At 49.8% G+C, this 27,832-nt stretch overlaps 2 long non-coding RNA genes across 2 annotated transcripts; both read right to left on the minus strand.

Annotated features, from left to right (window-relative positions):
* Positions 1-4,525: 4,525 nt before the first annotated feature.
* On the minus strand, positions 4,526-10,463 carry LOC122198615. Its single transcript, XR_006193057.1, has 3 exons — positions 10,402-10,463; positions 8,953-9,065; positions 4,526-5,199 (listed from the first exon to the last, which is right to left on the minus strand). It is a non-coding gene; the product is annotated as an uncharacterized LOC122198615 (long non-coding RNA).
* Positions 10,464-17,144: 6,681 nt separating this feature from the next.
* Positions 17,145-27,308, minus strand: LOC122198618. Its single transcript, XR_006193060.1, has 3 exons — positions 27,090-27,308; positions 26,815-26,957; positions 17,145-17,255 (listed from the first exon to the last, which is right to left on the minus strand). It is a non-coding gene; the product is annotated as an uncharacterized LOC122198618 (long non-coding RNA).
* Between the last annotated feature and the right edge of the window lie 524 nt (positions 27,309-27,832).

Consider the following 27,832-nt stretch of genomic DNA (forward strand, 5'->3'; position numbering starts at 1 on the left):
TCCGGTGGCTTCATTTTTAAGTGGGTTATTTGAGAGCCTTCTTTGGCTTAGAAGTTCAAGACCTCAGGCTCCCACGTGCTTCGGGTGCACCTCGTGAAGAGCCGGGAAGTAAATGACCACAGCCACGACCTCAAGCTCACATCAGTGGCCCACACCAGCCGGGCTCCTTCCTCAGGGCTCTCTCGACAGTCACTTTGGTGAATTGTCACGTCTGCGTCTCACCGGCTTTCCAGATGTGAACCATCAGCGGAAACTCCTGAAATGCCTTCCTTGGCCATTTCCTCAAGTTCCCACCCACTATTTTCCCGGTTTAAATGCAGTGGGGTTTGGAGATACTGCTGTGTGTGTGTGTGTGTGTGTGTGTGTGTGTGTGTGCTTGTGAGACAGGGGTTGGGGGAGGTTTCTGATGGGACATCCATAAACTAAGTTTCCAGAATTGAGTGTGTCCGAGGTTAGCTGCCCTAGTGGAGCACACAGGAATGGAGACTTGGGAGCGAGGAAGGGGGTCGGGGGTGAAGCTCCTGGAGATATGGAAGCACAGCCCCAGCCCCTCTGTGTCCTCTTTCAGGCGGCCCGGCTTACCGCAAACTCGAGGTGGACGGGCTTGTCTTCAGGGAAGGGCAGGTTGTCGGACAAGGATTCCAGTCCTCGTTTCAGAGCCTGGGACTTCGTGCTGGAAGTGCTTCAGGCTGCAAAACAGACACGTTCTGCTCTAAATGCACACATCTTTCCAGCAACGTGATGGGGGAATTCGGTAGTACGTAGTGAGGCTCGGATGGCCCTGAGCCGAACCCAGCGACAGGGACCTGTCATAAAAGCAAGGGGACCAGCCCATCCATGCACGGCGTCGGGCTGAGGAGGGAACAGTGATTCCGAGCCCATGAGGTGAGACAGCCTTCCCTCCCGGAAGCAGGCTTACTCCCTGGACTAGGGCTGAGGGAACGTGACTGCGTTGGTGACACCACAGGCGGGGCCGCACCTGCTGAGGGGCAGAGGGGAGCAGGAGACAGGTCCCCAACCCCAGGGACCACGGCGGCTGTGAAGGGTCTGTGCCAGCGGCCGTCGGAAGAGCCGGAGTGGTACCCGAAGCCCCGGTCACATTACCTGGGACGCCAATGAGGCGGTGCTCACACAGGCATATGGCGGTCATCCTTGGGCCTCGAGGTGGGGGTTCTGACTCCGGTTCCCCTCACAAACCCAGGGGTGGAAACTTGGTACCTACCCCAGGCACTCTGACGAAAGGTGGGACAGCCGATGAGTCTCCAGAAAAAACCTCCAGAAAAAATTGCTTTGCTCTCGCCCCGTACTGAGTAACCCAAACTCAATGCACGTGAAGCCCTGTGTACGCATTTAGTCAACGAACACTTAAGGTGCTGAACACCCGTCACACAGGACCTGTGCCATGTACCAGAGGTGCTGTGATAAAGAACGCACAGTCCCCCGGGCAGCTGGTGGAGGGCCGGGGGCGCCATAGGTTAACAAGGTCATCAGTGGGAAGAACATCAGGTCAGAGGACAGAAGGGCGAGGACAAATGAAGGTCACCTTCTGCACCTTCTGCCACCACATCCAACCACGACGATCTTCAGAGAGCACCGGCCACCGCCTCCCTTTGGCCTTCCACATCTGGTGCCAGTTGCCCTTTCGACCAACTCCAGCTCGAGAGCACGCCGGGAAGGGGGCTCTGGGAAACGTACCCCCCGCTTAGCCACCACAGGCCTCAACAGAATCTCTCCGTCAGCCCCAGTCACACTAGCTGATGTTCTGGGGGGAAATAAGGCTTCTCAACCCAGCATCTGGCAAACACCTACGTTAGCGTTCCATACGAACTCGCGACACGGTTTGGGGGGTCACTTCACCCTAAATACCGTGATTGAGCTTAGACAGCCACAAAACATTTGCTGTCACTCACAACCGCCTGTAAGTTAGAACCTATAGACATAAAAAGCATGGAAACAAGTTCGGGGCTCAGTGGGTTAAGCATCTGACTTCGGCTCAGCTCATGATCTCACGGTTTGTGGGTTCAAGCCCCGCGTTGGGCTCTGGGCTGAAAGCCCAGAGCCTGGAGCCTGCTTCAGATTCTGTGTCTCCCTCTCTCTCTGCCCCTCCCCTGCTCGCACTGTCTCTCTCTCTCTCTCTGTCTCTCAAAAATAAGTAAACGTTAAAAAAAAATTAAAGTCTTCCCCAAAAGGGCCTCACTGACCCCGGAGTCAGCTTCCTGAATTTGAATCTCAGCTCCCACATTTACCTATCAGTAGTAAAAACAAAACAAAACGAAACAAAATACTGAAGCTACTTAATCTTTCCGAGATTCGGTGTCCTCAAAAATACAATGTGAAATGATAACAGTACCCGCTCAGGGAACTTTTGGCAAGATTTGTAGAACGTGATTGGAACAATTCCTGGCATATCGAAAGCCCCCGCCATGTTGGTGGCAGGAGGCCTCAGACATCAGTGCCTCTACACCCAAGACTACGGGTGCAGAAGCACAGCCATGAACCCGGCATGCCTCTCCAGAGAGCAGTCTGCTGAGGGACGCTAGTGACTAATCACTTGGTTACAACGTGAAAATGCCAGCAATGGGGGGAGATGGTTGGCAGAGAGTGCTTAGGAGTACAGAGCAAAGGTCCTTGTGGGGGGCGCTCGTGGCTCCCCTCAAGAGGCATCCTCAGTTGAGACCTGAAGGGCTAAGAGTGGGCCAGTTAAACGGGTGTTGTGGTGCAGGTGGGACAAGGGGATGATGAGACGGTCATTGGAGGAATACAGGAGGTCAAGGGAGGGTTTTTTTTCATTGGGGGGTGGGCACCTGGGCGGCTCAGTTGGCTAAGCCTCTGACTTCGGCTCAGGTCACGATCTCACGGTCCGTGCGTTGGAGCCCCGCGTCGGGCTCTGGGCTGACAGCTCAGAGCCCGGAGCTGCTCCGGATTCTGTGCCTCCCTCTCTCTCTGACCCTCCCCCGCTCACGCTCTGTCTCTCTCTGTCTCAAAAATAAATAAACATTAAAAAATTTTTCAAAAAGACTGAGATCTTGCCCTTTGCGACAATATGGATGAAGTGAGAGAATGTAAGAAGTGAAATAAGTCAGTCAAAGACAAAGTCATTTGTGGAATTTAAGAAACAAAACGAACGAGCAAAGGCAAACAGAAGAGAAAGAGAGAGACAGAGAGGCAAACCAAGAAACAGAGCCTTAACTATAGAGAACCAACTGGTGGTTACCAGAAGGGAGGGCGTGGGATGGGGGAAACAGGTGATGGGGCGAAAGAGTGCCCTTACTGTGATGAGCACTGAGTGACGTACAGAGGGGTTGAGTCACTATGTTGTGCACCTGAAACTAACACGACACGGTATGCTAACCACACGGGAACTAAAATTTAAGAACTTATACAAAATAAAGCAAAATGTGAGTAAAACGACCGGCTGGACAAGCGCTGCTGAGGAAGAAGTGGGGTCCTCATACGCTGCTAGTGGGAATGTGAGACGCAGCCACTTTGGAAAACAGCTAAACATATGGGGCGCCCGGGTGTTCGGTCGATTAAGCGTCCAACTCTTGATTTTTGCTCAGGGCGTGATCTTGTGGCTGTGAGGTCGAGCCCCACGTGAGGACAGTGCAAAGCCTGCTTGGGATTCTCTCTCTCTCTCTCTGTCTCTCAAAATAAATAAATAAATATTTTTTAAAAGGTTAAACATATACGTACCCTATCACCTAGCCACTCCACTCTTAGGTATCTATCCAAGAGAAAAGAAAGCTCAAGTCCTGCAAAGACTGAACCACGAATGTGCACAGCAGCTTTATTTGTAAGAGCCCCAAACTGGAAACAACAACGTAAACGTCCATCTACAGATGAATAGACAAACTGTGGCATAGTCATACAATGGAACAAACACGTAACAATGTGAGTGAATCTCAAAATAGTCAAGCGGAGCGAAAGAAGACAGGCAAAAAGAAGAATATACATTGTGTGATTCCCTTTATAGAAAACTCTAGAAAATGCAGCTAATCTATAGTGCTGGAAAGAAGATAAGCAGTTGTCTGAGATTGAGGGTGGGAGGGACGGGAGGAAGGAATTACAAAGGAGCATAAGGAAACTTTTGAGAGTAATGGATGTGTTCGTTATCTTGATTGTGGTGACGATTTCACAGGTTACACACATGTCAAAACATATCAGGTTGTGTGGTTTAAATATGTATAATTTATTATATGGCAATTGTGCCTCAATTAGACTGTTATTATATAAATATACATATATGTATAATCTGTCTCTCTATATATATGTATGTATATGTATATGTATATGTATATGTATATGTATATGTAAAATATATCATTTCTCCCTCGTGTTGCCAGCCCCCTACGATTCTGTCCTAGATCTCTGTCTAATCTCTCTCTCTATCTCATTGATATATATATATATATATATATATATATATATATATGGTATATACATATATCAGTGTTTTTCAAATTGATTTGACTACGATCCTTTTTCTCTGCTCACCTGTTACCCTAGTTTGCAGGAAAATGGCATATGCAGAGACAGACCTAGGACTGATCCTGGCTTTACTCTCTTGTTGGCTGTATGCCTTTCGGTAAGTGAAGCCTCAGTTTTCTTGTCTGTAAAATGGAGCTGTGGTCCGGATTTAAGTAGTGAATTTCAAACGCCTGCCACATCGTAGGTTCTTAAAACCACCCCAGAAATCAAGCCCGCCATATTTACAGGTTTCCCCAGTTGCATTAGCTTTATTTCCAACTAAAGAAACCAGCATTCAGTCATCTTGAGTCCAAAAGTCCAAGGGGAAAGATGTTGAGATGCTTAGCATTTGCGGGCCCATCTGCTCTGCATTAACTGGTCTTCCTCTGTTTATTATTCCTGGTGTTAAGTCTCCTCCAATTCTTGTGTGAAAAGTTCGGACACACAATAACCTCTTTATCACATTTTCAAATTCTGGGCTTGTTCTGGAAAGCTTGCACCTTTTTCTTGTTGCCATTGTTTTCATGGGGATTCAGGTTTCCGAAAGAGACATTTGGAGCACTCGCCTGGAAGCATTTATGTGTAAGCTAGATACAGACAAATATCATCAAAGAACGAAAGTGGGATGTCAGAGGAATCAGAGCCGCCCTACGTGGGCTCTGTGCTGTTCGTTGAGGCTCAGGCTGGTGCTCGGGATCCAGGGCTGCTTAGCCCCCTCCCTCGGCCCCTCTCCTTTGGGGGTAGAAATTGAACAGTGCCAAAAAGATAAACAGAAACACGGCAATGTTAGGGTATAGAATAAAAAGTGCACGTAACTATAAAGATAAACATATCATAACAACGATATTGGTTGCCATTCATTGGCTATTAATTGTGGTCCATGCTTTACTAAATGCTATTTTATGTAAACCTCAAAACAAGCCTGTGAGTTAAGTATGGAACCAGGGAGGACTCGTTCAGTCACAAGTCACAGGAAATTCACCTTAAAGTGACTCATAATATAAAGGAGTTTTTTTTTATTGGGTGTGTCAGTTAAAAACCTAGATTTAACCTTGGCTTCAAGTGAGATTGGACCCAGGAGCTCCAGATGTCTCCAAAGGCTCATATTCTCTCCCTCTCCTCCCTCCTTCTTCTTGACTTTCTCTCTGGGCTTCACGAAGTCAGTCCGGAAGTGCCAAGCTTTCTCACGGTGGCAAAATGGCTGCGGTTGTTCCAGACCTCACACCTTTACACCACATCACTCAGAGAAAGAGAGAGCAAGCCCTAGAATTTACTCTCTCATGCTGGTCCCACACAAGTCGTGTGTCTGTGCCCGAACAGATCACTGTGGCGGCGGCGACCAAAAGAAGAGGTGAGGGACAGCAGGTGGCTGGATTAAGACCTTGAGGGTCATGGAGGGGCCCATGCCCAGGAACGAGGGGTGGGGACGGTCCCAACCAAAGCCCCAGGCTGAGAAATTGGAAGAAGTGGTTTTTCAAAGGACAATGGAAATGAAATTGATATGAAAAGGGGAAATGAATGGTGGGGACACACTTACAAGTGTCTATTCTAGTTTCAACAATTTAGGGGAAAAAAAAATCCCTATGATAGATGCTGTGGATGCTCGCCCCGCCCCTGCCTGCCCCTGACCCGCCTACAAAAGTGACGGACCATTCCCGTTCCTGGGGACCGGGTGTACCTCCCTGCTTCTCCCCCTGAAGACTTTTCGCAGCACTGGAAGCTTGTTCGGCCCACGCGCAAGGCTGCCTGGGCGTGCCAGAGGTTTAATGCAAACTGAAGCCGACAAGGGACAGGAGCTGGGGACAAATGCTCCAGGTTTTTGCTTTTAATCTCTGGGTGGAAAATCTCTGGGGCTGGTTTGGCAGGGCTTCTCAGAGGGTCTCAGAAGTGTCGACCCCCAGGTCAGAGCAGCAATGAGCTGATTAATGCATCCCTTACTGCGTTTGCCCCCTTCCTTGTCTGTCTTCCCCCAACCCTCTCTCTTGTGCGCCTTGGGGTCACCTCCCAATGAAGAACTGGCACCAAAGTCCTTGTCTCACCGTCTGCTTTCAGTGGAACCCAAACTCACACTCTCCCTGCCTTCATGAACTCACATTCTGATGGCAGAGGGAGACAGATAATAACACATTTAAAAAAAAATTTTTTTTAACGTTTATTTATTTTTGAGACAGGGAGAGACAGAGCATGAACGGGCGAGGGTCAGAGAGAGAGGGAGACACAGAATCCGAAACAGGCTCCAGGCTCTGAGCTGTCAGCACAAAGCCTGACAACGGGGCTCGAACTCACGGACCGCGAGATCATGACCTGAGCCGAAGTTGGATGCTCAACCGACTGGGCCACCCAGGCACGCCTAACACATTTTTTTAAATTGTTAAAATGTTTATTTTATTTTTATTAACAACTCAGGCAACAACAGATGTTGGCGAGGATGTGGAGAAAGAGGATGTCTTTTGCATTGTTGGTGGCAATGCAAGCTGATACGGCCACTCTGGAAAACAGTATGGAGGTTCCTCAAAAAACTAAAAATAGAATCACCCTACGACCCAGCAATTAAAATACTAGGCATTTATCCAAGGGATACAGATGTGCTGTTTTGAAGGGACACATGCACCCCCATGTTGATAGCAGCACTGTCCACAATAGCCAAAGTGTGGAAAGAGCCCAAATGTCCATCGATGGATGAATGGATAAAGAAGATGTGGTATATATATACAATGGAGTATTCCTCGGCAATCAAAAAGAATGAAATCTTGCCATTTGCAACTATGTGGATGGAACTGGATGGTATTATGAAAAGGAAATTAGAAAGTCAGAGAAAGACAAAAATCATATGACTTCACTCATATGAGGACTTTAAAACACAAAACAGATGAATATAAGGGAAGGGAAACAAAATAATATAAAAACAGGGAGGGGGACAAAACAGAAGAGACTCTTAAATATGGAGAACAAACAGAGGGTTACTGGAGGGGTTGTGGGAAGGGGGATGGGCTCAATGGGTAAGGGGCGTTAAGGAATCTACTCCTGAAATCATTGTTGCACTATATGCTAACTAATTTGGATGTAAATTTTAATTTTTTTTAACGTTTATTTATTTTTGAGACAGAGAGAGACAGAGCATGAACAGGGGAGGGTCAGAGAGAGAGGGAGACACAGAATCTGAAGCAGGCTCCAGGCTCTGAGCTGTCAGCACAGAGCCCGACGTGGGGCTCGAACTCGCGGACCGCGAGATCATGACCTGAGCCGAAGTCGGACGCTGAACCGACTGAGCCACCCAGGCGCCCCTGGATGTAAATTTTAAAAAATAAAAAATAAAATTTAAAAAATACATAAAAAAAAAAAAACCATCTACAAATCCTTAAATAAATAAATAAATAAAATGTTTATTTTATTTTTGAGAGAGAGAGACAGAATGTAAGACGGGGAGGGGCAGAGAGAGAGAGGGAGATACAGAATCCAAAGCAGGCTCCAGGCTCTGAGCTGTTAGCACAGAGCCTGACGCGGGGCTTGAACTCACAGACCATGAGATCATGACCTGAGCCAAGGTCGGACGCTTAACTGACTGAGCCACCCAGGCGCCCCTAATTTTCTTAAAATGTCTATTTATTTTGAGAGAGAGAGAGAGAGAGAGAGAGAGAGAGAACGAGCAGGGAAGGGGCAGAGAGAGACAGAGACACAGAATCCAAAGCAGGTTCCAGGCTCTGAGCTGTCAGCACGGAGCCGGACGCGGGGCTTGAACTCATGAGCCCTGAGATCATTAGCTGGGTGGATGATGCTCTGGTGCCCCGGAGGGAGAGAGATAACAGAATACCTGAGCAAACTCTAGAATGTTCAATGGAGATGGTCTTTGTGGAGAAATACAAAGCGGGGAAGAGGGTAAGGGATTCGAGGGCTGTGGAGCTCTTTTATACAGGGCCCAGGAAGGCTTGGATCAGGGGTGCCTGGGGGGCTCAGTCAGTTAAGCATCCGACTCTTGATTTCGGCTCAGGTCATGATCTCAGGGTTCGTGAGATTGAGCCCCACACGGGGCTCCATGCTGACAGCACAGAGCCTGCTTGGGATTCTCTCTCTCCCTCCCTCCCTCTCTCTCCCTCTCTCTCTCCCCCCCCCCCCGCCCCTCCCCCCACAAAATAAACAAATAAACCTTTTAAAAAAGGAAGGCCTAGAGGAGAAGGTGACATGTGAATCAAGACCTAAAGAAGCCTATCAGGTCAAGCTGCCTTATCTGAGTTAACAAGCGACCTCCAGATCGTAGCGGCTTAGAGGTCCATTGCCCTCATGTGCCTGCTCTAGATCAGCAAGGACTTTGCTCCACACGCTTTCACTTAGTAGCCGGCTGAGGAGACACTTCTGGTCTCTATCCCTATATATGTATATTTTTGGCAAGTGTCTGGGTGGTAGAGAGCCAAAAATGGTTGGAGGACAAACCTAATAACACATCGTCCATCTTTCTGATTGTCAAATATTCAGGCAAAAGATACTCACCCTCTCCCCGATGGGGGTGGGGGGGGGATGTCAATCATAGCATCAAACTCAAAGTCCATCTAGAGGTAACTTCTCTGCATCAAGTGTATTATGGTTCCTCTTGACCCAGAGACCTATGAACCAAAAAGACACATTGTCTGAACCCACCAGGCCATACATGTCTAGCTTTCGACACGAATTATAAAGCATAGTAAAAAGGCAAATTACACAATTTGAAGACACAGGGTGACCATCAGAACTAGAGTCAGATGTGGCAGCGATATTGGAATGATCAGACCCGGAGTTTAAGTAACTCTGATTATTATGCTAAGGGCTCTAATGGAAAAAGTAGACGGCAAATGAGTATAGATGGGGAATGTAAGCACAGAGATGGAAATTCTTTTTTTTTTTTTTTTCCATAGCAATATTTATTTATTTATTTTTTTATTTTTTAATATATGAAATTTACTGTCAAATTGGTTTCCATACAACACCCAGTGCTCATCCCAAAAGGTGCCCTCCTCAATACCCATCACCCACCCTGCCCTCCCTCCCACCCCCCATCAACCCTCAGTTTGTTCTCAGTTTTTAACAGTCTCTTATGCTTTGGCTCTCTCCCACTCTAACCTCTTTTTTTTTTTTTTTTTTTTTCCTTCCCCTCCCCCATGGGTTTCTGTTACGTTTCTCAGGATCCACATAAGAGTGAAACCATATGGTATCTGTCTTTCTCTGTATGGCTTATTTCACTTAGCATCACACTCTCCAGTTCCATCCATGTTGCTACAAAAGGCCATATTTCATTTTTTCTCATTGCCACGTAGTATTCCATTGTGTATATAAACCACAATTTCTTTATCCATTCATCAGTTGATGGACATTTAGGCTCTTTCCATAATTTGGCTATTGTTGAGAGTGCTGCTATAAACATTGGGGTACAAGTGCCCCTATGCATCAGTACTCCTGTATCCCTTGGATAAATTCCTAGCAGTGCTATTGCTGGGTCATAGGGTAGGTCTATTTTTAATTTTCTGAGGAACCTCCACACTGTTTTCCAGAGCGGCTGCACCAATTTGCATTCCCACCAACAGTGCAAGAGGGTTCCTGTTTCTCCACACAGAGATGGAAATTCTAAGAAATAACTTTTTTAAATGCTAGAGACCCAAAATACTGTGACAGGAATGAAGAATATGCCTCTGTGGGGCTCATTCAGTGGACAGGACGCGGCTGAGGACAGACTCTGTGAGCTTGAGGCTACGTCAATGAAAATCTCCAAAACTGGAAAGCAAAGAGAACCGAGATGGGGAAAACATGGACGGGGTCCCCAGGAACCGTGGCACAACTACAACCTGTGTAACATATGCATACTGGGAACACCAGAAGAAGAGAGAAAGGGACGCAAGAAATAGTTGAAGCAGTAATGACTGAAATGTCCCCCCACCCCCCCCCCCCCACCAAATTTACATCAGATACCAAACCACGGATCCAGGAAGCTCAGAGAACGCGAGGCAGGATAAATGCTCCAACCTCTACACCCAGGCATATCACATTCAAACTGCAGACAATCAAAATAAAGAAATTAATGCGTCCACTATTGTGGCTGGAGACCTCAACACCCCCTTATCAGAAACGGACAGATCCTGCAGGCAGGAAATTGGTAAGGACACATGGGACCGCACAGCACCAAGAGGCCAACTCCGAAAGGGAACAACAGAAGAAACAGAGCAGGCCCTGCTCGGCAACAATTCTGAGATCTCAGGATCTCAGGATCGGCCGAGGCCAGGGCGCCCCACCCCGGAGGCAGGGAGTGCTCCCTGAGCGGGTCCCGTTCTGCTCCCTGGCATATTGGGGGTTTGTACCCCCCAGCTCCCCGCTCTGGGACACTCCTCTTTCTCCATTATCCTCCTTGGCCGCGTCTGAATTGGGCATTGGCGAATACGTCCTCCCTGGGGGCTGCACCAGGACACAGATCCCGCACAACTTCCCAGATTCTGTCGATGGCTTCCTCCCACCGCCCAAAAAATCTACCCTGAAGATACCCTCCCAAAGCACGAAACAACATACACACAGAGTCATTAATGACAGCCATGTTTGTAATAACAAAAAGCTGGGAACAACTCAAATGCTCATCAGTAGGGGTCTGGTGGGATAAATTACATCCACACAGTGAAACTGATGCAGCTGGGGAGAGAATGAGGAAGTTCTGGGAGCTGGAGTGAACTCGAGGAGACACTGTCAGATGAGAGAAGGTACCGAACAATGCGTCTAGTGTGCCAACTTCCGTTTGGGAAAGGGGGGAAATCAATGCTTCGGCCTATTTTTGCCAGAAGAAACACTGACAATGGGGTGAAGAATAGAGGGAGGGCAGCGGGACCCCTGCAAGGGCGCCTGCTTAATATTGTTTTGACACTGAACCGTGAAGTGCGTTACATATTCAACAAGACAGTTGAAACAGAAAGGGAAACATGAAAACCCCCGGATCGATGCTAGTAATATGGGGGCTCAGGGACCATGAGATGTGGTGTGCACAAAACAGAGGAATGCACATGCGAAAGTGGAAAGACGACACTACGTTTTGCTGACATGGGGGCGGCAGTTGGGGGGGGGGCGGTGCAGGTTTGGAAGGACAGTCAGGACCCAGTCTTGGATGCGCGAACTTGGAGATGCTCTCTAAGCATCCAGGCGGAGACACTGAACAGACGCTTTGTGTGAGTCTGGGGACCGGGGAAGGCGGTCAAGCTGCAGATATGAATATGAGCGTCACGGGCTTGGAGCTGGTGCTTCAAGCCACGAGACAGGATGAGATCACCGAGGGGATGTAGATAAGAAAGAGGAAAGGCCTGGGGCTTGAACCTTAGGGCCCTAAGTCATCGGGGTCGGGGGGAAATGAGGATGTGCCAGCCAGTGGGGAGGGAAGCAGGAGCCGGGCGCCCAGGAAGCCAAGCGAGTGGAGGGCTTCTCAGAGGAGAAAGGGGCCCCCCCTGGAGGTTCAGATGGAGACCTCCGGAGATCACTGGTCGGAGAAGCTGAGCAGGCAGAGAGCAGCTTCCGAGGAGGGTGAGGGGCCCTGACCAGTACGGTTAACATACAGTTCTGTGTTAGTTTCGGGTGCACAGTGATCTCTTTCTGAGGCGTCGTCTAAAGAGGAGTCGAGAAATGGGGTCACAGGTGGGGGGGGGGCGGTGTGGAGCCTGGACAGCAGTGCGTTTTAAGATAAGAGCCATAAAGCCCATCTGTCCGCGACGGTAGAGATAGAGAGAGAAACATGACGGCAAGAGAGAGGCATGATTATACAATTTATAAGGCGAAGGAAATGACACTTTGGGACGCGGCTCCTGGAGGCTGGGACAGTGACTTGCCGGGGTCACCCAGCAGGACGTGCCCCCCACCTCCAAGCCCACCGTGCTCCCCAGTGAGCCCCTCGGGGCTCTGGCTCTGCCCATAAATGGCCACAGACCCGGGAGCAGCCTCTGCCCCGGCCGCCGGGAGACGGCGAAGGCGAAACCACCTCCATTAATCAGTGCGCGGGATTAGATAGGAGCGTCTGAAGCCCTGCCAACAAGTCCGGCCGACAGCTGACCGGGCAAGTCAGGAGGCTCTTGAGCACAAGCATGCCTCCGAGAGCTTCCACGAAGCCTATCAGAGAGAGGTCACATGGCTCACATACACGGCCGCGGGGCCCGAGGTCACAGGAGACACGACCCCCACAGAACCCGCCACCCGCTGCGATCGGAGCCACGCCAAGGACCTGTGAGAACCAGAAAACGCACTGGCCTGTGGATGAAGAGGCCTCTCTCCCCTTTCTCGCTCACACCTGTGGGATCTGTCCACTGCCCGCCCCCCCGTGGTACATTATAAAAATGGCCACAGTTTCCCCCCCTCCGCCTCTACCCACACCCCTCCTTTTAATGGCTGTGGGTTACAGAGACGGAATACCCGGAGATTGAATACCCCAGTCCTGGAAGCTCATTTTCAGACAAGCTCTGGGTTCTGAAGATACCCCAGCGAAGAAAACAGACTAAGTCCCCATCCTCATGGAGCCACAATCTGGTGAGGAGAGGGAACAATAAATGAATTCCCAATTCCCAAGAAAAAAGTCTAGACAGAAACAGAGTCATATGGAGTTGACTGCTGTGGGAAAAGAGCAGAGTGAGGGAGACAGAATCTTAGCAGGAGGGGAACCCTATTTGTTGTAAGGTACTCAAAGAAGACCTCTCTGAAAATTCAAGTTTGAGCAGATACCAGAAAAAGACGAGGGAAACCTACTGTATAATGTCCAGTGTTAAGAACATTTCAACTGGAAGGGACAGCAAATGCAAGGGCCCCGAGGTAGAAACAGGTCTCAAGGAAAAGCAAGGAAGGCAGTGTGACCGAGGCAGAGAGAGCAAGCAGCAGAAAGCTAAGAGGTTACAGTGGTGATCATGTAGGGCTTGCTGGCCACTGAAAGGACACTTTCCCTAGAGTGCTCTGGGGTCTCCCGGGGGAAGGGAGTTAAGCAGAGAGTGAAATGGTCGGACTTCTATTTTAGGAGAATTGTTCTGGCTGCCATGTTGAAAAGGATATTGGAGGCCAAAGGCACAGACAGGATGCCATGTAGGAGGCCGCTGTCATAATTCAGTTTAAAAATGATGACGGCTCTGATCAGAGTAATGACAATGGGGGTAGGAAAACGTAATTTAGAATCCAGACACGTTGTGAAAGTTGAGACAACAGGATTTGCTGATGAACTGAAATGTGAGCCAGAGAGGGGGGTCGAGGGTCTGGTAAGGTTTGGGCCTGAGCGATTAGAAGGACTGAGTTTCCGTTCACCAAAAGGGCAAAGGCCGCCAAGGGGAACAGGTTTCGGAGGGAAGGTTAAGAGCTTCGTGACGGATACGTTAGGTCTGAGATGCCCACTACACCCTCGTCACGGACTGAATTGTGTCCTTCCAAATTCATGTGTTGAAGCCCTACCCCTCAATGTGACTGTGGAGATAGGACCTGTGAGGACATAATTGGGCTTAAATTAGGTCGGAAGGACAGGGCCCTAATCTGATGGGATTGGTGTGCTTATAAGAAGAGGAAGAGATACTAGAGTTTTCTCCCTCCCCACACATGCGCGGAGGAAAGGTCATGTGAGGACACGGTGAGAAGGCGGCCGTCTGCAAGCCACGGAGAGAAGCATCAGGAGAAGCCCACTCTGCCCCCAGAACTGCAAGAAATTCATTTCTGTTGTTTAAGCCTCCTGGTCTGTGGTATTTTGTTCTGACGGCCCAACACAACATCTAAGCGGAGAGGTGGAGTGAGCAGGTAGATCTGTAGGTCTGGGGTTAGCGCGAGCGCTGGGCTGGAGAAGTATGTTCGGGAGTTGCCGAGCACTTGAACGACGTTTGAAGTCAGGAGACCAAATGAGGCCAGCCGGGGAAGGAGTACATACGGATGGAGAAGGAAGGTGGTTGTAGGAGTGATCCTGAGGGTGCTTGAAAGAGGCTGGGGAATGAGACTGAGGGAGAGGTGGCCGGTGGGGTGAGGCCAGAAACAAGAAAGGAATGTCCCAGAAGCCGCGAGGAGAGAATGGCCGACAACATCACATGCTGTTGACAGTTTGAGCAAGATAAGCACTGAGGATCAACCATCGGATAGGACTCTTTGGAGATCACTCGTGACCTTGGAAAGAATCATCCTAGTGCAATTAGGGGGCGAATCCCTGATTTCAGCGGGTCAGATAGAAAGAAGGTGAGAGACGCCTGAGTGGCTCAGTCGGTTAAGTGTCCGATTCGTGATTTCAGCTCGGGTCATGATCTCACGGCTCGTGTGTTTGAGCCCCACATCTGGCTATCTGCTCAGGGCAGAGGCTGCTTCAGACCCTCTGTCTCCCTCTCTCTCTCTGACCCTCCCCTGCTCACCCTCTCTCTCTCTCTCTCTCAAAAATAAGTAATTTTATTTATTTTTTTAATGTTTATTTTTTGAGAGAGAGAGAGAGAGAGAGACACAGAGCATGAGCGGGAGAGAGGCAGAGAGAGACGGAGACAGAATCCAAAGCAGGCTCCGGGCTCTGAGCTGTCAGCACAGAGCTGGACCCACCACTGGAACTCACCGACCGCGAGATCATGACCTGAGCAGAAGTCGGACACTGAACCGACTGAGCCACCCAGGCGCCCCAAGGTAAATCAGCATTTTTAAAAATAAATATGATAAAAACTTAAAACAGTTTTTGTTGTTGTCGCTAAAGAAAACCAACCATGCACAGCGCCTGGCATAAAGGGACCATCAGCCAGGGCCAACCCGCTTCCGCCCTGGCTCCGAAGTTTCCACCCCAGCTTCTGAAGATCACACGTGGTTCAGTGGCTGTCTTCCCAGCTGTTTTCAACAAGAGCCCTTCCCTCTCCTGACTGCTCTCTCTCTCCCCCTTCCCCTCCCATCCCCACCCCACGCCATCCCTGCTCAAGCAGTGCTAACAGATCTCATTCCCCCCTAGCAAAGAATCCGAGCGTGGAGTGTCACCAGGCCACAAGGCACCTGGCGTTTTTCTGAGCCTCGAGCACTTCCCTGTTTAAGCTTCGATTCCTGTCACCGCTCGGTAAAGCCCAGTTTCAACTTTTGAAACGGCTGTAAGATACGGCGCAAAGGACACCCAGGTTCGTAAATCGGTGACAACCGTGCCAACATCCCCAGGAGGGCTAACGTGGGCCAGGGTGCCTGAGTCCCTCAGGCGGTGCCCAGAAAGAGAAGACGGGGCCTAAGAGCTCAGCGCCTCCTCCTTCTCAGCCTTCCTTCTTAGAAGAGAGCAGCGCCCTCTGTGGGTGCCCTGAGGCAAAGCTAGTGTTCGCAGGCGTAAAAGAGAAGGTGCAAATACTCTTGGAAGGGCAGAGAGAGGGAGCGAGAGGCAGCGACAGAGACAGAGACAGAGACAGAGACAGAGGATCAAAGGGAAACTCGTTCCAGCCATGACAGGAACCTACCTTGGCCTCCACTGGCCAACCAAGGGCTGCCAGACATCAGGGAATACCAGGCACGTAAAGAAAAAATTAACAAACAGAACAACTCACCCCAGAAAAAGAAGCTATAGGATAAAGAAGGAAAAAAAAAATTAATTCTAATTAGTATCTTCAGAGAGATTTAAGAGGAAGTTTCATTAGAAGACTCCTTTAGTTAAAAAAATTTTAGTAGTAAGGGACACCTGGATGGCTCAGTCGGTTCAGCATCAGACTCTTGATTTCAGCTCAGGTCGTGATCTCACGGTTCTTGGGTTCGAGCGCTAAGAGCACGGAGCCTGCTTGGGATTCTCTCTCTCCCTCTCTCCCTGTCCCTCCCCTGCTCATCTCTGTCTCTCAAACTAAATAACTTAAAATAAATTTAGTATTGAATTTATTAACATCACAAAAGTAGAACTTTTTAGAATTTAAGTTTAGCTTATAGTTCTCATTCTAACTATTTATTTTGAGAGAGAGAGAGAGTACGTGAGCAGGGGAGGGGCAGAGAGAGAGGGAGAGAGAGAATCCCAAGCAGACTCTGTACTGTCAGCACAGAGCCTGACATGAGATTATGACCTGGTGGGAAATCAAGAGTCAGACGCTTTACGGGCTGAGCCACCCAGGCGTCCCGAATGCCAAATTATCTTAAAAATACAAATAACCTCGGGGCACCTGGGTGGCTCAGCCCGTAAAGCGTCTGACTTTTGATTTCGGGTCAGGTCATGATCTCACTGTCCTGATCTCTCCATTCTGAGCCTGCTTGGGATTCTCTCTCTCCCTCTCTCTCTCTCTCTGCCCCTCCCCCATACATGTGTACACACAAACACTCTCTCTCTCTCTCAACATAAATAACTAAACTGTAAAAATACAAATAACCTCAAAAGACCAGGACTATGGATTTGTTCTACTTCAACATTTATATTTGATTCTAAATTCAAACTCATCCTAGAGAATGATCATGTTCTTCTGAACAATTTTTGGCCAAGCCTGCATATCGAATTAACCTCTGGGAGCCTGAGTTTCCCCGCCTAAATTTAGGGGTACCCAAGGATGAAAGAGTTGGGTGTGGAGCCCCGTGTGAGCCGGGGTTCAGGACGCTGCAGGGGACCTGGCGGGCTGTGGCTCTTTCTCAGCCTGGAGCCTGCTTCCCTGAGAGCCCCAGGGTGTTTTGGATCCTGGCCCAGCCTCAGCCCCAGATCAGGCCTCCCCCTGGGCCGCCCTCTGGGGAATACACCTGGATGTGCAACCCCCCCAGACCTGGAGGGTCCTGGCACCTCTACCCTCTCCTCTGCTGAGGGTCTGTCTGCCCTTCTCCGGCTGGGCACGGCCTCCTCCGGCCCCACGAGCAGCCCCCTCCTCGCAGTCAGTTCGGGCCTACGAAGCATCGAGAGTATAAGACAAAAGAACGATCAGAGCCCGAGTACGCATATGTCAGAAGCAGAGGGCAAGTCCAGGCCAGAGGAAGACAGCAGAAACAATGAAGCCACCAGGGACAGCCCGGCGGTTCAGACTGAAACAGAATCTGTGCAGTTGAAGCCTCAGAATCTGTATTTTAAAAGCACCTTGGGCCAGTCTGGTTTTAAGAGTTCTGTAAACCTGTGACCTAAGTTTGGCACCGTGCTTCCAGGTGGCCAAGGTGAAAAGGGAGATACGTTACGTGACACATAAAATAGTTCTAAGAGAGAAAATACACTGAAACTTCCCCTGGCACTTGGCCATGAAATAAGTATCTTATAGACAGGGGACTCTCATAAAATAGTTTTAAAGAACATGCAATCATTGATTCCCTGGTTTTTCTTCTCCTAATGGCCTTTGAGGAGAGCCTAGGGCACAGCGAAGAAAGACTTTGGTTCTTCAGGGACCAAAGAAATCTGTGCTAAGCACGTTCCTCCTGCTGGTCTGAATACATCCAAGGAGAGGACGCGTTTTAAAGTCATTTGACGGCAGAATCTTTTTTCAAATAAAATCTCATGTCGAACCCCAGTATCTAAACCAAATAAAAGTGTGGCAGCTCTGAGTGGGGAGGAGGCCCAGAGCCATGCCTTTTTGTCCTCTCCCTGCCCCTGCAGACTTCGCTGAAGCACCCCCTTTGGAACCAAAAGGCTCCACGAAACCCAGCTTGAAGGTTGCACATTCACGATTGTGAGGGCAAACAGGTTTGAGGTCAGGTGTGAACACAACTGATGGGCAGGGGCTGGGGGGTGCTGAGTTGAGAAGTGTTTTGATAACCTGCTCACCTTAAGGGCCCCAATCTTCAGCCCCTTACTGTATTCAGTACACGTCCTTACGATGTGACTTTTTTTTAATTTGGGAGAGAGAGAGCAAGCAGGGGAGAGGCAGAGAGAGAGACAGAGAGAAAGAGAGAATCCCAAGCAGACTCTGTGGTGTCAGCACAGAGCTCAAACCCACGAACCAGGAGATCGTGACCTGAGCAAAGAGCGAAAGCCAAACGCTCCACCGACTGAGCCGCCCAGGCACCCCTACAACGTGCCGTTCCTCCTTGGATCCTCCTTGGAGGATCCTTGATAGGAATCCTCCCGTCGAGAGATGTTGTTTCCGTCCCCCTTGATCCTGAGTTGGGCCCAGGTCATGGTACAGGCGGAAGGGTCAAAGGCTGGCAGGTTGCCACGTCTGCTCTCGCGTCTGTGCCTTGACGTGAGAACGTGCCCGGCCAGCCTGCTGCAAGGGTGGCAGCCAGGGAGTGGAGCCAAGTGTCCCCAGCTGAGCCGCTACCAGATGGCCCGCCAGCCCCCCAGATCACGGAGGGGGCCCAGCCTGAGCCACTGACCTGCAGGTGTCCTTGAGCTAAATAGATGCTTATTTTAAGCCACTGGATCCCGTGCGGTTTGCTCTATAGGATGATCGTGGCAACAGGGAACGAGACGAGTGTGGGCAGTTATGTCTGGCACGGGGCGGGAAGGGGCTCCGAACCATTACCCGCACCCCACCGTCCCCGGGCTCCCCGCACATTACACGCCACGGGCACATGCCCTTCGTCGGACACTCACCTGCGATCACCCAGCCGGCGGCAGAGCCTGGGGGCGGGTCCAGTCCCGGCCGCCCGGTGACACGCCGGGGAAGCCAGGGGTGCAGGTGAGGCTGGGCCAGGCACCTGCTTCTCAGCAATGGCTCCACAGTCCAGAACTGGGGAGCGAGGGCGGGGGGAGGAATCTGCTCTTGAAAGGCACACACAACTCCCTCCCTCCCTTTGGATCATCCTCCAGTCATTGGGTTGGCTTGCTTTTAGTCCTTCACACCTTCAGCTGGACGTGGAACGGGCTCGCCATCTCCAGGGTGGGATCCGCTTGTGCCAGCTTGAGCAGCGGGCCAAGGGGCCTGGAGGCTGGTCTAAAGCTTTGCCTGTGAAGCCGCTCAGTCTGGGGGCCTCGGTGACAAAGGCCAGCTGGCTGTAGCCTCATTCTCCTGGGCCCAGAGACGAGCAACGCGGTGCACACAGCACCAATAAACAAACTCGACTTCAAACAGCTCCTTCCCCGCCGGCCACCCCCTGCCCGGATCACTCTGCGCATTGCGTTCGGCTTGAGCAACGGAACACCCCGTGTGCCTTCCATTTTTTAGAGCCCACACTGGTGAAAGCTGCTTTTGCAAGATTCCTGGCAGCAAAACTGGCCTTGAACTTTCAAGGAAGAAGATAAATGGCTTTGAGCTGAGAACATCAAGAGTGTTGTGCAGTTCTCTCTTGTTACTGCTTGCGATGAAGTCTAAGAACTGAGCGAGGACTCGGTGGCCTTCATCACCGGCCCCGCCCGCCCCACACCCGAGGCCGGCAGCTCCCCCTTGCTGTGGCGTCACGACCACACCCCACACCCGCCGTCCCTCACCTCTGCTCCTGCCTTGGAGGCCTCCCCGCCCTCGCCGGCTTGCTCCTGCTCCCCCGGGGACTCAGGTCCCGTGTCACCCTGGCGAAGCTCAGTGAGGGGTGTTCTCACCCTGCCCCCACTCAGGGATCTGTTCCTTCTGGCGATTCTCCGTGGGAGCCCCAGCAGCCTGGGACGTGCAGGCTTCCCGAACGCGGCGGCTTCTGGCTCGCTAATGCTGGGGTTCCAGGGGCTCCGGAGCTGTGTTTCTGTGCCTTTCCTTTCTCAGGGTCTTGGCACGACTCTGTTCTGGCACCGCCTGGGTGGTGGGAATCTGACCGTCGCACACTCACTGACTCACACACACCCCTCAGTGGCTAGGGCTGCAAACCTGGTCACGGTGGACACAGGTGCGAACAGGGTGAATAAAGGCGTTAAGTTTCCTGGGCAGCTGGTCCCCTTGAAGACCTAAGGCAGAGCCGCACGAGCCCCGATTGGCCCCGGAAGGTGGTCCCCTGCGGGACAAACAGAACCTTATGGTAAGACTGGTTTGCAGGCCCAGGAAATCCTGAGCCTTCAACAGACACGGAGCCAAGGTTGAAGGAGGGGATCTCTCCTGAGCCCCCCTCTGAGCCAGCACCCAGGGAAGTCCCGGCCTCTCCAGGTGACAAAGATCCTCAAGGGTCCCTGCAGGATGAGGCCACAGAGGGTGCGGTGCAGACCCAACCCACCCCGGGGGGGTACCTCTGAGAATCGAGAGGAAAAGGAAAGGAAACCCTGCTCTTGAGGCTGGGAAGCATGTGGAGAGGAGAGTGGGCACTGGTGACCCCTCCCACATGGGTGACACCCCTCCCCACAGTCTTTGCTGTGACTCCCGTTGGCCTACTTCCAGGCAGGATTTGGGCCCTTGTTCTGATCGAGGCTATTCTCTTGAGGTCTTCCTGACATAGGCAGGGGTTGGTTCTAGCCAATGTTTCTCTAGATCTTACCATGTTTTAGATACCATTCCAAGCATTTTATAAACATCGATTCAATCTAAGATGTAGATGCTATTATTATTATTATTATGCCCATTTTACAGATGAACTGAGGTTTACAGGTGAGGACCCTTGCCTAGTGAATAAATGGCCAATCCAGGCCTTGAACCCTGGCCATCTGGCCCCAGAGCCTACACTTCTAGCCAGCCTCCCCAAGAGATTAGGAAAATTTAATCTGGACAGATTCTTTCCCTGGGCCCAAACTAATCTTCACATCCAATGTGGCTCAGTCTTGAAAGCAAAACATCTAGGAAATGAGGAATGAAAACAACGGGGAAGGGATTCTTTCCAGCGGTGCTCATTTCCACTGGTGCGTCCTGAGGTGCGTTTCCAGGACTTGGTTCCTTAAAATGTCAGTCTTTGTAATTTATAAAACAAGTCAAAACAAAGTCCAGGCTTTGCTATGAGTATGGTCCTCTTGCCGCCCTGCACTCCCATGTGCCTTCTCAATGCAGAGAGAAAGAGGCCTTTAAACATTTTTCCAGTCTCCGGGCGCCTGGATGGCTGTCAGTTTAGCATCTGCCTGACTCCTGATTTCGGCTCAGGTCACGATCTCACAGTTTGTGAGTTCAAGCCCCGAGTCTGGCTCTGAGCTGACAGTGTGGAGACTACCTGGGACTCTCTGTCTCCCTCTCTCTCTCTCTCTGCCCCTCTCCCTCATTCTCTCTCTCTCAAAATAAATAAATAAATATTTTTTAAAATTCAAAAAAAATTTCCAGCCTTTAAAAACATTTTTGTTTCTCATTACAAAGAAAGTACTGGTACATTTTTTCCTCTTTCTTAAGTCATGTGTTCATTCATTCATTCATTCAGTGCTCACAACATGTTCTAGGTCCTAACAATATAGTCGTGGACAAGACAGATACTGTGCTTGACCTCTCAGATCTTTCATTCTAGTTCAAGGAAAAAGACCATTTTTACTGAGCACAGGCAATGCTGGATGCCCATGAAGAAAGCTAGAGAAGGTGAGGAAGCAGAGATAGGGTAGAGGTGATCCGGGAAAACCGGTTTTAACCACTGTTGTGAATTAACCGTATGCTCTTCTGGTTTACATATTCATACAGTTGTTAAAAGTAAGTGCATCTGTAACAATATGTAGAATTCTCTGAATCGAATAAATAATACATAATACATAATAAATGCATAAATAAAATCACACTGTGTAGGAGACTTCCCCTTCTAGGAACACGGATAGACACACTTCTCCCTGTTCCTCCCACCAAGTACAACTAAAAACCCAGGACAGGGACGCCTGGGTGGCTTAGTCGGTTGGGCACCCGACTTCGACTCAGGTCACCATCTCACAGTTTGTGAGTTCGAGCCCCTCGTCGGGTTCTGTGCTGCCAGCTCGGAGCCTGGAACCTGCTTCGGATTCTGTGTCTCCCTCTCTCTCCGCCCCTCCCATGCTCTGTCTCTGTCTCTGAATAATAAATAAATCTTAAAAAAAATTAAAAAAAAAAAACAACCCAGGACGTGCTCCAGAAGACAAATGTGAGAAGATTCCGGAAGGTGGAGGGAAGATGGCGGACCAGCTGGGGGCCTTGGGGCCTGAGGAATGGCCTGCTGTGAATTCCCCAGGGTTCCCTGCCTCATACACACAGGCAGACCCGGGGCTGGAGGAGCTGGCTGCCTGCAAACGCTCGATGCCCTCCCTGGCCGGAGGGCTGGGAAAGGAGCCGCCTGGCAAGACGGAGGGCTTTCAGATGACAACTGCCGTGGTACTCTGCCCAAACACGGCAGAAAACCCCACGGCCCTACCCCCACCCTGCCAGCAAAGGCCCAGTGGGAAGCCTAGGCCCCTAACAGAACCAGGCTGTAGGGAGGGGCCCTCAACTCATGCCAGGGTGATGGTAGAGGAGATACAACAGGCAGTAGGACTTGCATCCCGGCAGGTGGCCGTGGGCCTTCCCCATCCCACCTCATCCCCATATCGGTGGGGGAGCCTGGACTCCCATCCCTGCTGGCACCAAACAGCTTTCCTCCCCGTCTCTGCTGGGGGTGTATGAGGAGGCCCAGTGGAGAGTCGAGGACTTTGTCTACTACCCGAAGGTAGAGAGGTCACCCTTTCCATCACTCCTCCCGGGTGTGAGTGGAGGCCACATGGGGAAGAGTAAAGGGGCACCTCCTATCCTTCCCAGCCCAGGTGGCATTGGCAGGGATCTGTAATTCTACACCCCCACCTGGCAGTGATGAGGGGACCCTCCCCGCCTTGGGTGTCAGTGAAGGCCAAGTAGAGACTTCTATCCCCGCCTGGCACAGCCCCGCCCTTTCCCTTGCCAGAGCAGTCCGAGAGGAGGCCAGCTAAAACAGGTTTCAATAAATTCCAGAGTCTCATAACATAATATCCAGCATTTCCAGGTTTCCACTGAAAGTCATTAGACCAAGAGCCAGGAAAATCTCAACTGGAGTAAAAGAAGATAATAAATGTCAGCATCACAGTAACAGAGATGTTAGAATTACCTGACAAAGATTTTAAAGCAGCCGTCATAAATATATTGCTTTCAACAGCAGTTACAACCTGCTCAAAACAAACAAGAAAACAAAATCTCAGCAAGGAAACGGAAAATCTCAGGAAAGAAATAGAAGAGGTAAAGACCCAAGTGGGAATCTTAGAACTGAAAAATACAATAGCTGAAATGAAAAACTCCATGGCTGTGGGTTCAACAGCAGAATGGAGAGACAGAGGAAGGAGTCAATGAACCTGAGACAGAACAACAGAAATTGCTCGGTCTGAATAAGAGAGAGGAAACAGGCTGAAAAAAGAAATGAACAGAGCTTCAGGGACTTGGGGGACGGTAACAAAAGATCTAACATTGTGTCACTGGAGTTCCAGAAGGAGAGGACGGAGCGGAGAAAGAGGGTAGGGCTGAAAAGACACTCAAAGAAATAATGGCTGAAAACATCCCAAATCTGGCCAAAGACAAACCTGTAGACTCAAGAAGCTGGGAAAACCCCAGACAGGATAAATCTGAGGAAATCTACACCACGACATAGAGTCAAACTCTAAAATCTAAACACATGATCTTGTAACCTGTCGTAACCTGTTTTGCTTCATGACGTACTAATCAGCTTTCGCTAGGTTAGGCCGCAGTAACAAATGATCCCCACACGTCGGGGGCTTACGACAATAAATGTTTACTTCTCACTCGTGTCACATGTCTGGCTGATGTGCCTTCACGATTCCAGGGCCCAAGCCGAAGGGGCAACCGCATCTCAGTCCCATGGCGGAGGTCAAGAGCAGTGGTTGACCTGCGCAAGGGTTCTTAAGACCGCTGCTCAGACACGGCGTTTATCATGTTCACTCAGAACCCCTGGATGACGGTCACATGGCCACGCGCAGTGTTGGTGGAGAAATGCGTTCCGCCCACTCTGACAGGAAGTACTAGCAAGTCGGGTGGCAAAGTGTGTGAAGACTTGGAAACAAGAATCCAATCCACCACAACCTGCTCACAGCATCATAAACATTCATCTCCTTCCCGGCTGCCCCAACGATGCACTCGGCCTCCTCCCAAAGGCATCCCAAAAGTCTCAGCCGATCGCTGCACCAGACATTATGGCCAGGACCTCAGGATCCACCCCAGATCTTGGGGCAGCTTCTGCTGGAGACCATGAATGAAAAAGACAAATTATCCGTCCTACCCACTTCAACAGAGAGCAGTGGGAGAGAGAAGAGGGACAGACAGGGAAACACGAAATACTCCCCACTTAAAAGGGAAAGGCAGCTTGCTCTAGGTGTGGGGTAACCAAGAGGCAGTCTTCCTGCAGCGGGGGAACGAGCTGGGAAAGTGAAAGAGACGTTCCCATGGCTGCATTTTAGGCTGATTTAGGGGAAAATACTTGGAGCAGAGTTAAAAAAAATTTTTTTTAATGTTTATTTATTTTGAGACAAACAGAAAGAGAGAGAGAGAGAGAGAGAGAATCCGAGGCAGGCTCCAGACTCCAGGCTTTGTGCTGCCAGCACAGAGCCCGACACAGGGCTTGAACTCACGAACCACGAGATCACGACCTGAGCCGAAGTCAGACGCTTAACCGACTGAGCCACCGAGATGCCCCTGAATCAGAGTTTTAAATGGCTGTATTGTTTACTGTGTCATTGAAGACAAGTTCATCTATGTTTGGTGTTTGAATGCTTCTAGAGAACATTCCAACAACAAAACCTAAAGAGGATCCCAAACTGAAGTCTGAGGAAATTGTTGTTACTACAGAAACACGTGGCTCGAGGACGTAAGGAATGTCCCTTGCTGCCTTGTCTGAACCTTCACCTGCACCCACCCACCCACCCTGCTGTGGAAAGTATGCTTTAGGCACTGCTATTTCATCTCGGGCACGTCAAATTTGGGTGAAGCCCAGTTCTGAAATGTAGTGTTCTAAGTGTACTGACTCAGAATGTTCCCGCATGCATCACATCTTTGGAATGTTAGGGGAAATGATGCCAGACAAATGTGGCACGTAGTAAAGTAAAACGTGTCCGCTTGTTTGGAAACCAAAGGCTGTTGAGGGAAACGCAGGTTGGTCCCGGATTGTGTCGTTTTTGGCTTTTTTCAAGGATGCTTACAATACAGACAGTGAGATCATCATGGAGAACTAAATGAGAGTGACTAATTACACATAACCTAAATGTTCAAGAGCAGAAAAGGGGATTAAACAAGAATATATCCACTGGATGAAATGTGAGGCAATTACAAATAGTTTCAAAGAAATTTTAATGGTCCCCAATGTAAACAGACATATGATTGTAGGCATGTCTGCGTGCGCACACACACACACACACACACACACACACAGAGCGTATTCACACATTAGAAACATACTCCATGATTAAAGGCACCAAAGGAAGAAAGAAAGAACAAGAAAAAGAAAGGCACCAAAGTAGTAATAGTGGTGATTTCTTGGTGGGGGATTCCAGAAGATTATTTTCTCTTTTTAAAATGTATTCTCCAAATTGTCTACAATGAACCTAAATTTCTGTCAGAATCAGAAAGAAAATCAAATCAAAAAGTCTTTTTTTGCTTTTTCAAAGAAACATCGTATTTTATCCCATGGCCTTCAGACCCTTGCCTGCTGTGCCTGGAAAGATGGCTGTGCCTGGGCCACCCCCATCTTCTGGGCCCCGCGGCCAGAGAAAGGCATGAGCATCCTTCTAGTATCTGTGTCCTACTTCCTCTACAAGCACTTTTTGTGGTCAGTGAATTTTGGTAAGAAGAAAAGTAAACACACTTCAGAAAACCATAAATGATGTTCCAGTCCTTTGTTTAGAAATGCCTAATTCAAAAACTCCCAAGTTGCTATAGATTGAATGTTTGAATCCCCCCCCCCCCCACCAAGATTCATGTTAAAGCCTATCCCCCAACGTGAGGCACCTGGGTGGCTCAGTCAGTTAAGCGTCTGACCTTGGCTCGGGTCATGATCTCGCGGTTTGTGAGTTCGAGTCGGCATCCAGCTCTGTGCTGACAGCTCAGAGCGTGGAGCCTGCCTTGGATTCTGTGTCTCCCCCTCTCACTGCCCCTCCCCATGTTCATGCTCTCTGTCTCTCAATAATAAAAAAATTTAAACAAAAATTTTTTAAGCAAAACAAAAATAAACCTGTCCCCCAATGTGACAGTATTAGGAAGTGGGGCCCCTGGGCAGGGATCAGATCATGAAGGTGGAACCCTCATGAACAGGATAAATGCCCTTAAAAAAGAGGCCAGAGAAAGAAAACGCCTGCCTTTCTGCCACGGGAGGGTATCCTGAAAAGGCATCTATGCACCAGGAAGTGGCCCCTCCCCAGACACCAGGTCTGCCAGTGCCATGACTGTGGACTTCTCAGTCCATGGACCTGTGAGAGATAAATGTTCCATGTTTATAAGCCACTGAATTTTGTTACAGCAGCGTGAAGAGACTAAGACACAAGTCAACAAGGAGATGGTTCTCTACCAAAATTCACACGCACCTGCCCTGAACAAAGTGACTATACAATTAATTCCTGTTAGGTGCAAGTGATTTTCACCAACCACTTGCTAATGTAATGTCTTACCAGCATCTAACACCTTTCGAGGTGAACTGCTGGTTTCCTGGCAGTAAATGTACTGCACCAACCTTTTCGTGTGCTGCTGTCACGAGGTCTTGGAGACGGCCTTGGGTTCAGAGCCCCAGCGCCAGGATCTCTGTGCTGGGATCACAGCTCTCTCTGTGGCAAGTCACGGTCAGAGTGGAAGGCCAAGTCCTCAGCAGTCTGAAATCTACGATGCAAACATGTCCTGTTAAGTACTGGTGGAAAAGCTGTCCTTTCTCAGGCATCAAGGGGGGGACACACGTACAGGGGAGGGTCTTCAAGAAAAGGCCCCAGACGGGTCTGAGACCCTGACCCTGACCACAGTGAAAGATGAAAGGCTTTGTCCTTCTTGCTGGAACAAGTCATTGAGAAAATGTCACCATCATTCTTGATCAAGGTGAACTGGATGTGCTGTGCCTTTTTCCGAAAGAAGAGGCCGCCTGCCTGCACTGGGGGAAAATGAGCAAGTCCTAGGATTAAGGGATTATCACTCCTCCCCCAACTCCACGATGAAAACCCAGCTTGTTCACTTTCTCAGGGGTTGGCAAACCACAGCCTGCAAGCCAAATCCAGCCTCCCACCTGCTTTTGTAAATGAAGCTTTACTGGAACACAGCTCTGCTCATTAACTTCCGTATTACGTACGATTGTACTTCTATGACAGTGACAGAGGGCGGTTGTGGCAGAGACTGGATGGCCTATAAAGCAGAAAATACTTACTATTTGACCCTTTCTAGAAAAGGCGTGCTGACCCCCTACATACTTTCTGATATGCTTATCTCCATAAAGGAGTTAGTAGGAAGTCATATGCAAATGTTACTAAGAGTCCACAATTTCTACCTTAGGACAAGCTATATAAAAAAGGTAAGAAGTCATGTCTGTTGTCAGAAACTCTTTGGTGGCACAAAATTTTGCCCCTTAAGTAAATCCTGATTTTAAAAAAAGCAGGGGTGGTGGTTAAGAAGACCCTCTTCCCTTGCTGGAACAGGTGTCCTCAGAGGAGTCAGCTGTGGGTTATGTAGGAAGACCGCCCCCCCCCCCCGTCATCTACCCACCCCCTCCC

Source organism: Panthera leo, chromosome C2 (assembly GCF_018350215.1).
Source record: "Panthera leo isolate Ple1 chromosome C2, P.leo_Ple1_pat1.1, whole genome shotgun sequence".
NCBI classification, from domain to species: domain Eukaryota; kingdom Metazoa; phylum Chordata; class Mammalia; order Carnivora; family Felidae; genus Panthera; species Panthera leo.